Source organism: Sebastes fasciatus, chromosome 2 (assembly GCF_043250625.1).
Source record: "Sebastes fasciatus isolate fSebFas1 chromosome 2, fSebFas1.pri, whole genome shotgun sequence".
Classification (NCBI taxonomy): Eukaryota; Metazoa; Chordata; class Actinopteri; order Perciformes; family Sebastidae; genus Sebastes; species Sebastes fasciatus.
In genome coordinates, this window is record NC_133796.1 from 37,543,758 (window position 1) to 37,558,278 (window position 14,521).

Genomic DNA, 14,521 nt, shown 5'->3' on the forward strand with positions numbered 1-14,521 from the left:
TCAATTTAGTGACAGTTACAACCCCCCAAAGAGGCTCTTTACAAAAGAGGAGCAACATGATCAAAAGAGTCAAGGAGTAGCAGAAATAACATTAAATTTATTGGTAAAAAACACCAAATAAATCAACCCAAATCTACCGACAGAAAACTGATGGGCCAGCCAAAATCAACAAAAAGAGAGAAAGACACCCAGACCAAACCACAATGGGTCGTAGGATCTGGGCTCTCCCCTCTAACCTAAACCAACATTCATCTAAACCTAACAGAAAATAAGCCACGAAAACAGGACTACCAGACAAATCAGACACTCAAAGAACCAACAAAAACCTAAATCCTGTTCAAGCACAAACTGCAGCTGCCGCTGCTGAAGGTGGAAGGAGAAAGTGAGCCAAGGTTCCTCCCCCACTTTATTGGTTTTCCCTCAATCAGGCCGGATCAAATACACCTGAGAGAGAACAAGACATCATGAGTAGCACATCTGGGGGGGAGCTTTTTTTCCGATGCAGTATATCTCTTCAGGTAGCTTTTAGTTGGAAACATCGGCTGACACTAAACCAAACCTGTGATCACTAATTTCTGATTGAGAACGTACATATGTAAATTGATGTTAATGATGTACAATGCTGTATTTAGTGATTTTTATGTATGTATGCCTAACCAGGGACGAGGTCTGCAAATTCGCTACGGCAAGAAGTCCTATTGCATCGGTTGCACTTTAATAAAAGTGTTACAATGCCTACTTGTATTGTCCCTGTTAAATTAATAAATAAATAAGAAGCTGATATCACAGCCCAGTCGCACAGCAGTTCTTGAAATAGTAACGGAATGTAATTTATTAATTTGTTTACACAGACACAAATTTTCCATTTTTTTGTGATGGCCAGCACAAAATCAATTCATATCCACGTGATTTTAAACCGGGAATTATAAAGAGCGGCAAATGCCTCGTAGGGAGGCAGTCGGGAAGGATAGGTGAAACACAGGTCAACGTTGATTTGTTGTCATGTAACATCTGTACTTAAACAGGCAGTAGGCAGAATGTTTTTGGCATTATTGAGCAAAAATTCCATAATAACCTTTCAGCATATTGTAATTCAAGTGTTCTGAGAGAAAACTAGACTTCTGCTCCTCCTCATGGCTCTGTTTTCAGGTTTTAAAACATCTAGCCCGTGACGGGAGACTTTAACCGATCACAGGTCATTTCATTGAGAGAGAGCGTTCCTATTGGCTGTGCTCTGGCTGGTGGGCGGTGCTTGGTATTTCCTCAACAGATCTCAACATGACTGCTGGGTCACAAACTTTCTCATTTTACAGCTAAACAGTACACTACAAGATGTTTCTGAAAACATGTGACGAGAGAAATAGGCATAAAATATTGATTCATGTTTGATCAGCGCTGCCTAGTTTGACCGTTTGATCGGAGTTTGCGAGTGATTGACAGCTGCTCATAGACGGCAGTCCCCAGCTCGGCTGCGATTGGTTGTTTTTCTCCAGTCTGTGAAATCCTGCAGATGTCATTAGGAGCACCGAAGGACACATAGGCACATTATTTATTTTCAGATTACCTGTCTCATGCACCTGTTAGGATATAGTGACCCTATTAATAAAAAAACAACTTTTTTTAATCATATTCTTTTTTTTTAGAGATTTTAAATTATTGTTTTGAAAAAAACAATTCTCATTCAAGAATTGAGCCAAAGTGAATGAGAAAAACAGTAAGAGTTTAAAATATGTGTTGCCGTCATCTCTTCCTTCACTATCTCATCCAAATGTTAGCTCTTTACCTCAGTTCCTTTTCCTTTTCGGCAGATTTGCAGTATAAATCGGCAAGATGTGCTTTTTGTCATGAATGTCTGTTTCTAATCCGGCAATTCTTCCAGGATTTTGGGGGGGGAAATTACATTATTTTCCAAAATCAAAACTTGTCAGCAAAAGTGACTGGACAGGATCTTAGACAGGCAAACTCAGTATCTTCCTTTAAATCTCTTCTCAAGACTCACTTTTATATTATGGCTTTTTCTTAACTGATGGTGGATTGTTGTAACTATTTATATGATTTTATCTTGTTTAGATCTTAAGTTCTGGATTTTAATTATTTTTATCATGTTTTATTGTAAAGCACTTTGTAACCCTTTTTTGAAAGGTGCTATAAAAATAAAGTTATTATTATTATTTTAATTCTGAGAGTACACCAGACCACCTTCATGGCAATCTGACAAGCACACGTCTCAATCTGAGTAAACTGGGTCTTGAAGCATTTAGTGTGTCTACAGTGTTTCTGGATTGTCATCAACTGACAACATTGTCTCATATGGATTGTGACATATGGCAGTAAGAGGAGACTGTTCAGAGATATTTTAAAGATTTATACAAATTTTGACAAAATAATAAGGGGTGGTAAAAACTTGGACACGCCCCCGTAACTTGCACCTCTGCAGCGTTTCTTAACGATCACATCAACTGAGGCCATTCAAAGTTCTGTTGACTGTTTTATGTTGAACAGCAGCATGTGTTTGCCCTCCCTTCTTTTCTGAGGAGCCCAGCGAGAATATTCAAAAACAGATTGTTGGCGTTGATTACCATGGCAACAAACAAAAAAAATAGGTCAGCCCTGACAATAGCATGAGATGATCCTACTGACAATTGTTTTCATCCTACTGACAATTGTTTTGAAAAAAACAAACACAAAAAACAGTAGGCTGGAACAGGCAGTTCATGTGTTTTGCAGACACGTAAAATACACATTATACACAAATTCCTCATAGAGCCTTTATCTGGGCTCCCTGTGAGATAAAATACTGCCTTATGTGAACAGTTGGGAGCAAAGTATGCATAATAAATGACTTTACCCTGCAACCACCGAGTCCCTTTACTGATATGTACTGTAAAACATAATTTCCTCCATACGGTATATAAGAGCTGGAATTATTGCTGACCAAATTAAATATATAGTATACCTGCACTTTATCAAGGAAATTGCAAAACCAATAATGATATATCATAGTGACCAATCAAATTAGAGAAATGCAGTATTACTACACAGACTATTTGGAGAAAAAACATTTGAACCAAAATTGCAATACAGATCTTATATCACTGCCATCCCAGCTTTCATGCACTCTATTTCATGTTACAGATGAGGTCCTTTGGATGTTTCTCATTTCATTTGCAGAGAGTCGAGCCTCTGCCAGATCCAAAAAAAAAAAAAAAAGGATGCTGTGATTTAAAGCATCTCTCATAATATGTCATGATAATGCACATCCGCCGCTAGCAAACAGGCTTTCAGGGACCCAGATTTCAGTCCACTGCATTAGGCAGGTCAATAAGAACAGAGCCCTTTAATTTCTCTTATCTCCATAATTACACATAATCTCCTAGTCTGTCAGTACATACGATAAAAAATAACAGGGTTTGATGGGTATCCTGCAGGGACGGAATGATTTAACTGGAAGGCTTCCATTTTAGTTCTTTTAGATAAGGCACGGTTCTCTAATCTAGCATTTAGGATGTCTGTCACACGTAAATGAGTCATCCCACGAGCACATTACAAGCCAGTCAGAGGAGCAAAACGATTCATGGAGGTGCAGTGGTTCCACGACAGACTTGTTGACATGTCCTTGCTTCTAGTGATGGTGATTCAAATAATTTAAAATCATTTCAGAAAAAAAGTTCTACATGGGGGTTTTAATTTGTGGGATTTGATCATAAACTTTCCGCGACACAACTAGGGGAGTGTTGAAGTGTCTTTGAGTAAGCTCAAACTGCTCCCGACAGGATGTGTGAATGAACAATTATGATCGACATAATGTGCTTCTGTTACCACCAACTCTCTGAAGACGCTAATAATTTCACTGTAGCTGCGTGTGGCTGTTTAGATTTTTTTTTTAATTGGACTCTTTTTGCAATGATGCTCCTTTACATAGAAAGGGGCCAATTTCATGCCAAATGTATGAATATTACCTACCGAGACGCTCTTCGCTTGGCAGTGCAGTCAGGGGTGCATTTCACCCTTTGCGGTTGCTTTTTGTCTCATTTGTTCAGGATTAGGTCCCACAAAAGCTGCACAATCCATTTGTGAATTCGCCCCTTATGCCAGGATCAGACTACACGATATATGTGAAGGTCATGATGGTCAATATGTCAGATTAGATGATTGAGAGTCATAAATTCCCGGTCCCGACCATGTAAAGGGGCCCACGAGGCTCCAGGGGAAAACAATACAAATATAAATCACAGTGAGAAGCGAAAGCTCCATGCACAAAGACGCAACAGCGGTGGTGGTTTTTACTCTGGCACAACCTAGATTGACTATCGTACCTCGAGTTCCGGCAGCAGTTGCGCTGGGAAGGTCCGATGACATCATTCTGAACAATAACTAGCCATGTGCTTCTGTTTACAGCTGTGTGTGTCTGTGCTCAGCCGGTCAAATTCACGACCATGATGGAACATGTCATGGAAAGCAAAAATAAAAAAAATCAAACATGCTAGACTTTCTGTCAGGACATTGTGAGGCATCCCAGATGCAAAGTCGTGTACTGTGACACATTACACGAGACAAAACGGTTGATTGTCGCACACGACACTCATTTTATCGTTCCCGATCCGAGTTGATACCCTACGGTGACCATGTCGGGTTATAATCGGGCTGATATCATGTAGTCTGAACCGGGCATCAGTGTATTGAATTGGGAAAAGGAGCGTTGTATTGCTTATTGCTCCATACTTATGGTGAGTGTCCACAGGGGCGCATCACGAGGTTGAACGCTTGATGGGCTGCCACTAGACACAAGGCACTAGGCACCTGAAAGCTTTCCCTCGTGGGCTGCTGCTCCCAGCTTTCAAACTGGAAACAATTTTGCGGCTCGTTTGGAAACTTTCTACTCTTATATCACGAAAATAGTTCACCGAAATGTGTCTCTGCAAACATTTTATGCAAGAAATAAGCCATGTAGTTGCTGAATTTGTCTTCATTTTGGATCAACAATGCTTTGTTTGAAAGTTTCTAAGGAGTTTCCAGAGGCAGCGAGTCACGTTGGACCCCCCTGATTTGAAATAAGTAGCCAAGACCTCAACGTTATGCAAATGAGGAGCGGGTGACGTGACGGTCCGTCTCTCGAATCGCACCACCACGCTACCAGAATGCATTTCACGGCTGCTTACATAGACAATGAATGGGATGCGTGGAAAGGATAGAGCCTGTGGAGATGTACCTTTAACACTCAGACATGTAACCCCTTGTAAGAACGCAAATATTCAACACGGTATCATCCCAACTTGTCACACCCTGACGCTTTGTCAGACCCCTGGGCGTCACTTTTCGGTCGCAGTAAACACGTGCTTAACATTGTGAGTTCAACACAAACACTTGTTTAGGATTAGGCAACAAAACCACTTAGTTAGGTTTAGGAAAAAACAACATGGTTGGGCTTAAAGGTTTTTACAGTGAAAATGACACTGTAAAAGTGTAAAGTGAAGTATGAAGTGAAAGTGAAATAGCGATTTCCTTGATGAAAGCCTTTTTGTTGGACCCATCCATTATTTCCACCCTTCACTCTTTAATACGTCACCACAGCACTTTCCTTGAGCGTTAAATATTGACGCCAAAGACTTTACATTGTAGTTAATGGAAATCCTGGCGCATCTCACACCGGCACTAAAGGGGGCCTTGCGGTATCGAGCGCTGACAGCCATGACAAAGCGGTGGTATTTGACGCCCTGGGAACGAAAACAGGCTGAAATATTTCTCAAAATGTGAAACTATTCCCATACATGACTGTTTGTTTATTTCTCTGTCAAGTGTGTCATGATGGGCATCACAGAACACCTTTTAAGGGGATATTTGCAAGCTTATTTTCTCCCTTTATATTAATACTAACTAATACAACTAGTTTTAGTTTAAAAAAAAATGCTTTGGAATTAGATAATCTAACTACAGACATTTGTGAAGTCTTTCAAATTTTAGAAACCATTTGCTAGATAAATCAGAGCAAATGTGATATTCACTCACTTCTTTTAAATTATTAAATAGTTTATTCAGTATCAGTTAAGAGCATGTTATGGTGTGAAATGCTAAAATGTGTATTTTAACAGGAATTGGAAGATTTTTATTTAATATTTGTCCACGCTTATTTTTAAGGGTTTAGTACTACCCCGGTTTACCGTGTGCTCCAACACACCATCAGCTAACCATCCAGCTAACAGCTGTAGTCCAGCAGCCAGCCAAGTATCCAATGTTCAGCACACCAAATGATTAAGGGCAAAGGATAAGGATAAAGATGTGCCAGAGTCATCTGAAGCCCCCGTTAATCTGCTGTTGGCAGTGCGGTTAGTATTGCATTAGCATTATTACAGTGTGTATCAGCTGGTTACAGGAGGTGGAGGTCTCTGCATGTGTTGCAGTGGTGGCACTGGTAAGGGATGGAGTGGGGCTAATGGAGACTTGGCTACAGTAATTCCAACTTTAGGGGTGGCTTAAATGCCTGGCAGTGTGGGACTGTAGAGGATATTTAAATGAGGTAACTGAGTTGTAATGGCAATATGCAGGATTTATAACTTCCATAATGAATGGCAAATGGTATCGATGCTGCAACCCTGTCGGCAGAAAAAATTGTTGGCATTGGACGTTTCTGCAAACCGTAGATACGTTGAATGTTGACGCTTCTGAATCAAAAATACATTTCATATCAGCCTCATTTCACACTTCCAGAAACACTAAATGTCAAATGATTAACGTTGTGAAACAATTGCTTAGGTTTAGGCAACAAAACTACTTGGTTATGGTTAAAAAAAACATCATGGTTCGTGTTCAAATAATGACATAACAACGTAACGTAACGTAACAATGTAATATAACAACCGGAACAACTGTAACAACGTAACTAAGTGTAAATAAACAACAACCACCCTTAGGTGATTTTCTTGCGGAGCATTGCATAACAACCGTTACGACGTTACGTAACAAGCCTAAAGTCGACGATTAGTTTTGGTTTCGCACAGGACACGAACAGCAGTGCCCTGTGTTTGTTTGAACCATGCACTACCAGTCCCACCCGGCCTCAGAGGACTTTCTTGCGTAATGCTACCTAAGAAGCACAACAACGTTACGTAATTGTAAAGTCTTAAATTTTTTTAGTTTTGGCTTCACATCGGACACATCCAGCGGTGTCCTTGGTGACAGTCCTATGTTAGTTTGACCCATCCACCACATCTCCAACCCGTCCTTAGTAGACTTTCTCGCATATTATATCCGTTATTATACCCAGCAACATTTAATAACATCTGCTCAACATACTACGTCACTTGCTCTGCGCATCACTCCTTGTACTACTGCACTTGCTCTGACCGAATGCAAAAACAAAACAAAAAAACGTTGACATTCAACGTTATCCGTGGTTTGCAGAAACGTGCAATGGCAACATTTTTCCCTGCAACTTGGCGGGATGCTGCTTTTGATACAGTCGCAGAAACGCGTGCACTGGTTACGTTGACTTGTTTGTGGATTGATAGTAGGTCGGAATGACCAGCAGAAACTTCTGTTAGCACATCCACATAAAGTAGACTCTTGTGTTTCAAATACACAGGCCCGACGTGGCCATCGAACAGGCCGGGGGGGTCTGGTACTATGTAGTTCCTTGAGTTCCTTCATTAATGTATGCCTGGTCTTTTCAGTGATGTCCCATTGTCTCTTCTCTACCTAGAACCACTATCTCTCTAAATATGTAAAAAACACAATATTAGATGCTGAATTTGACTGTTTAGTATGGATGTGGGGTGGGTCTCTGATGGCCAGATGTCCTGCTGATTCGTCCAGATGTTTCTCAACGATCCCAATATTTGCTTTCACCCATATGACTGCAACATCCATGCACACAAACATTCTACAGAGATACTAAATAGTGAGAGGGATAAATATTCCAGTGACTGCACCGATTAGTACCAATGTCTTAGTTCTGGAGGCATAATGGCTGCCCCGCGATCCTGTCTTAATCCTAAAATATAATGGATTTTACTTGTTTGTCGGTACTGAATTTGAGTCCCCACAATTTGACTGTGTGAACAGATTTGAATCCCTGCTTTGTGAAACACACATCACATACTGTAAAGCTCTATTGTTTTGGAGAAATTCATTTATTTGACCAGTTTGATAAAGATGAATATACTCATCAACCCCCTAATGTAACAGAAAGGTGATTAATAGCACACATGCTTGCAACATCGTCACTTATGCAACACATAAATCATTGATCGCACTACACACAGCTTCAAAAAATAGCTGAACCTCATTGTTAAAAATGCAATCAGACTCGATATTGCTTCACAGCACTTTACAAACACAATTGTCTTAAAAGTATAATATGGTACGACTACTGTGATTTATACCTGGAACAGATAGACTCTGACATACGAATGTGCTCCAGTGATAAACTGGCTTAAGATTTGTATTGCGGTTGAATGTGGTTTATTTGTGTGTCTCCATGTGTGTATGTTTGAAATGTCGTGTTGTTATTTTGCCAAGGCTATGAAGTCGTTTATCAAAGAGCCCCATACATATGGATGCACGGAGAGATGGGATATATGGTGTTTATTTGATTAAGGAGACCTTTGACAAAGGAGCCAGTGCAGCAGAATGACAGCTGAAGCTCTGTGGGTTTACACTGCATAAAGCTCATCCTGAGGGACCAACGTCTTGTTGGAATTTCAAGCAGTCTGGAGCAGCATACAGCAGTGCCATTGCTGCTGGAGAGCTGACGAGACGGGAGCTTTTCAGGTCACTTACATATTCAGTGTAGGGGATGCAGATTGGGCAGTTCTTGTTTGTGGTGAATATCAAACAGTGGCCCAAAACCTATTCTCTTCAACTGAACAGAATAAAAGACGCACGACAAACTCTGGAAACTGGCAAACTGCTGTGCCGAGTACGAAAAAAGGAATATCTACCAAGCCTAAGTATAGTTCTTTGGGAAATTAATGGAATTGCAAAGTAGGCACTTAAAGCCGTCATTCCAATTGATGCAAACCAAAAAAACATTCCTTTTATTTTTCACTCTTTGTTTCCAAAACCTACAGTAATTCCCATCATCTGAATCACAAAACAGACTTGCAATTTATAATTGGAAAGCACAATTACAAACATTGAAAGAAAAAAAAAAAAATTAACTTGACTATATTGGATAGAATGACTGAAATGAGACTGAAGGTAACAAACAGCAGCCATTCTTCTATAGAGGCCATTTGTATCATAGACTGTATTATGAGAAGTGGACGTTGTCACCGTGACGTCATCCATTGGTCTGTGGACTGCCATTTTGAAGCCTCGAGTTTGGCATTTTGTCCGTCGCCATCTTGGTTTCTTTTGCAACCAGAAGTGACACGAGAGGGTGGAACTAAGTACAACTGAATGCTGAATAAGACATTTTTATGCGACCAAAAAGGTCATAATTAGCTTTCGTGAACTGAGAAAGGAATAAAGTTGTGAGACAGACAAGGATAACTCCCAGACCTGACAACGCCGTGGTAGCAACCTGTCAATCACAAGGTAGCCACGCCCTAAAGCATCTCCTGCTTTATGGTCTATTTGACTCTAAATGGGACCATAATTTACAAAATGAACATCATGCTGTATTGAAGAAGACAAAAACGAAACTAGCGATTGAGACCATAAACTCATGTTTACAATATTTACTGAGGTAATAAATCAAGTGAGAAGTAAATTTCTCATAGACTTCTGTACAATCAGAAGTCGTTTTGCAACCAGAGGAGTCGCCCCATGCTGGCTATTAGAAAGAATGCAAGTTTAAGGCACTTCAGCATTGGTTTGACTTTTCAGACCTGGAGGTTGTCACCTGTTTTTTTACCTAAGCTCCAAATGAGAAACCTTCTATAAACCAATCATGATTCTTGCTCTTCAGAATTAAATACATGTCATTACCTCATCACCTGACCAGCTATAATTCTATGGTGTCTTTTTAGTTTCTTAATGTTGAGCACATAGTTGTCACACGTGCACTGGGTGGATGTTGAGTGCAAGATCACACGACCACATATCACACAAAATTCCATCTTGTCAGGATTCAAGTAATGCGTTTGTGTCCGTCTAGCCAGACCAGGGTCCGATCAACATCCAGTGAGGAGCTACTGCAGCTACGGGCGTGGCTTTAGTGTGTGTTGCGGGCACGACACAGAGAGTCGGCTGAAGAGGTTAGCGCATGCTGCAAGAGCATCACTTATATCAGAACTGGAGTGTATTTCTTCCTCAGAAAGAAAAGCGAAGAATGGCACTGAAGGCTTTTCTCGATGGAAAAGATGTTCTCGCTCTTCTCCCGATTGGCGTCGGCAAGACTTTGATTGACAGATGGTTCATCCAATCACCTGACAGGTATTTTTTGTGTCTACCCTTTTCCAAACAGTTTCCAATGACGGCTTCTCAGATGGTTCTGTGCAACAAGCCATCTGGTGGGTCAGGTTAAAGCAAATATGTTGAGGGTGCAGTTGAGCATGTCAGCTGCACAGACAGAGAACTGAGACATCAGAGACAAAAAAAAATTGTGTTTTTACAGAGTGGAGTTGCGCACAGAAATTGAGTGTCAAATGTGCCCTACTCACAGAGTGCACATTCAAAGCCTGCAGGCCCTCGCTTGACTTGCTTTCTGCTCTCTCTGCAAACTTGAGAAGAGAAGATGAGAATGATTGAACGACTTTTAAACAAATCAATACTCTGCTTTCAGCTACGAAATCATAGATTGGCTCGTTTGATAAAATTCGAGAGGAACGAGCAACATCACCTCTTTGACGCCCAACAAAGGTACGGTCACGGTTGGCTGCAGCTCAGGATCGTAATGCTACTTCTCCACATAAGGAATTAATTAGACTGAGGTAGTTTTAAAATGCTTTGGATGAGTTTGGTGAAATTTAATTTGAATTAAAGCTGCAAGCCACGTTGAACGGGCCCTCGCCCCTTTGCGCATGTTGGGGGTACCCGCTACCGTGCATTTCCATGAAAGTCGGACACTGCGCACAACAGTTAGAGGGTATTTTCTCCGTGGAGCGCGAGGCGCTGCAAATGACCTGCTGAGAACCTGGCATCCTTAAAAGGCACTTCTATGAGGGTGGGTGGCAGTATATAACCATTTCCTGTTGCCAGTAGGTGGTACTATCACCATAACTCAATAATGGACCGTACTGTATACGTCTTCAGTTTGGGGCTGATGGACAATGTATGGTCAATTTACATTTACTTCCTGTTTCCTGTAGGTGGCGCTATGACTGTCACTCATAATGGCACATATGTGTCTTCAGGCCTGGACTCTTATAAAACATGTCAAGTTTGGGGCAGAAAGGACAATGTATAGTCAATTTAAAACAACGTCCTGTTTTCTGTAGGTTGCACTATGACTATCACTCATAATGGCACATATATGTCTTCAGGCCTGGACTCTATTTTGCATTGTGAAAGTGTTGAGATTCTGCTGCCTGACTTTAAGATGGATCTCTTGAATCCTCTAGGAGGAGTATCACAAAGTTCCATACCTGTAAAGTGACAGAATGGCGTCTTCTCACATTACCTATGACATCACCATTGACCTTGAATAGTTAAGGTTAGGCATTGGCCTCGAATGGTTGAGGTAATGATAGGTCGTCGGGCAGTGAGTATCACGTGAATTTTTGCAGATCTCAGATAAAATTTGGCAAGTTACAGGCTCCTTTCTAGTCGCTAGTCTGGAAGCGGAAAATCAGGGCTAAAGTCGAGTAGTGTGAACTTGCTATAACCAAACTGCCAATCACTGGGCATTTCCATAATGTAGTTATCACATTTAATACAAACTCTAAGGGACTGGAAGATGTTTACTGATTTGTTGTTTTTTGTTGTACATCTGAACACTTTGTTCAAACTCTGTACAAGCTGAACCTGTTTGTCCTCTGAACACTCACACAGGTGTTTTCAGATTATCTGACTGATTAGACGTCTAATCAGCCAGATAATCTGAAAACACCTATGTGGGTGTTCATAGCTTTTAACGCAGGGTGCAGAACCCTCTGAACCTATTTGCAGTATAACCCTCCAACAGTGAGCCTACATCGATGCCGACTCAACCTGCTGCCCTTACTGACGACGTGCAACGCCGTTTTGCGTTCGTCATGGAACACGCTCCAATGTCAGTTCAGTGTGACTACCGATACAAATATTTACTTGTAAACTGCTCAAACTGATCGACATTTAATTTATTCTACTTTACTGTCATGCAGACGTTATCAACATAAAAGTAAATAGATTGTATTTAGGATCAAATATGCCATTATCTAGTTAAAAAAGCGGTAGACATGTTCATTTGATTGTAAAGTGTTGTATATTTATACATATACAACATATATGTCATCATCATCACAACCTTTATTTAACTAGGAAGTCACATCGAGATTAAAACCTCTTTTACAAGTGAGACCTAGCCAAGACAGGGTCAAATAGCATCATCCAACACATAAAAAGACAACATTGAATCACAACAGCAGCAATAGGTACGGCAAAATACATTGCATCATCATTCAGTGCATTAGCAGGGCAGCATTGATTATGATGTTTATTATTATGTTACCCTATCAGGAGCTATAATCCCATACTTTATTATATCTTCAACTGTGCAATACTGATTTAACAGTACAATCATTTAGGGCATTAATTCAGCTGTGCAATAATCTGGTTTACTCTGGCATTAACACTGCATTTATTTATACAGTACATTTAAAGTAACATTTCTATTTATTTTTTACTATTCTTGCATTTTTACACGCTAAATGATAGATCCTATTTTTGTATCTATTTTAATTTATTCAGATACATATATCTATACATATAAAATATAAGATTGTTTTAAATCTGTGAGATTTACAGTGTAACCAATGCAGTTTACTGTAATAGGAGGGACAACATGATAGATAATTGATGGCATTTGACTTTTAGATTAAGCTTCCCTGCAATAGCCAATAATGGTAATTTCCATAGATTACGTACAGCTCAAATGACAGCTGTGTTCCCTTGTTAGCGGCTGTGAGAAAATCATTCTCGTACTATCTGGAGAAAATCTTGTATTTCTAAAAATGTAAACTTATTTAATGTTAATGTAAACAGTAAATAATAACGCACTTTTTATCTTGACTGCCTATAATATATTGTTGAATTTTATTCTACTGGTTTAATATGTGTTTTTAAAACTCAGTTGGGGTAGAACTTTATGTGAACAAATATGTGTTATAAAACATATTTATTTACAAAATGTGTGGTTGGAGGTACCTCTCTTTACATTTACCTCTTTTTCAGTGCATCAACAAGTAAATATACCCACCACAGTACACTATAAAGAACGTTATATTGAATAAAACATGGTTGTCAGATGCTATACCAATCGCAGAGGCACACTCGGAGACGCTCTGTGTTCTGCCTCCTCCTATTTTGTAAATAAGGACGAGACAATCCCTTGAAATCTTTGTGCGCACGGAGTTCCAAGTTGTGAATGAAAAATGCCAGACACAAAAACCCAGCTTCTGTCACCATGTGCATACTGGCATAAGGATGACGGAGAGAAGAACAAAGCCAGCGCCCCCCCCCAACACACACATTATTTAGCCTGGCGTGTTACGAATCTATTACAAATCCTTTTATAGCATGCTCAAGAAGAATAGCCTTGCGTGATAATGCGCTGAAAGGCTATCGCACTGCAGCAGATGCCCAGCTTCGGTGTGGGAGTGCGTCCCTTGACAAGGCTTCCACAAGCTGGGTTCATTGACATCAACGTTCTGGGGACAGCCGTGGAATCAGAGCTGTATAGCTGCTCCTTCGCTGGCCTCCCTGTGGCACTGCTATAAGCACATCCAGGGGTCTTTCATCTGCAAGGTTAAGACAATACACAAGCAACTTCACGGAGCATCCAGGAAAAGGGCAAATAAATGTGACTGTATACATGCACAAAGAGAAATGCAATGCAAATCAAAAATCAAAGACCTGCTGTGGCAGACGTTTGCCTTTGATAGTGCATGTGATCTCAAGTGAACAGTATGTATGTATTATGGCTTCCTTCTAATTTCTATTCTAAGCCATATTTCTTTCGCCAAGAAAACGTGTCAACAAGGCATCTACTAAATAAAGTTGCGCTCATTCATGGGTTTACTCACGGTTAGATGTCCTTTCTGTCATTGGATGCATATGATTGATTTGCAGCCTTTGTGTGTGTGTGTGTGTGCGTGTGTGTTAAACTACATAAACCAACCCAAACAACCCAAAACAGGATATGCCGCGGCAACCCAAAGTAAAGAAAAAAGATTAACTTAAACTTTGTCTTATTGAAATGAACAAACTATATTAAAGCCCGTTAAAAAACTATTTCGGCTCTTGGCGTCCTTAAACAGCTGCGCTCTCCACAGCTGATACTAAATCAGGATGACGGCAACAGGATGACGGCATCAACTGGTGCCAAATTTATAAACAATTCAATGCTGTGGTTGGCCACATGGGGCAAAAATACCAATTACTA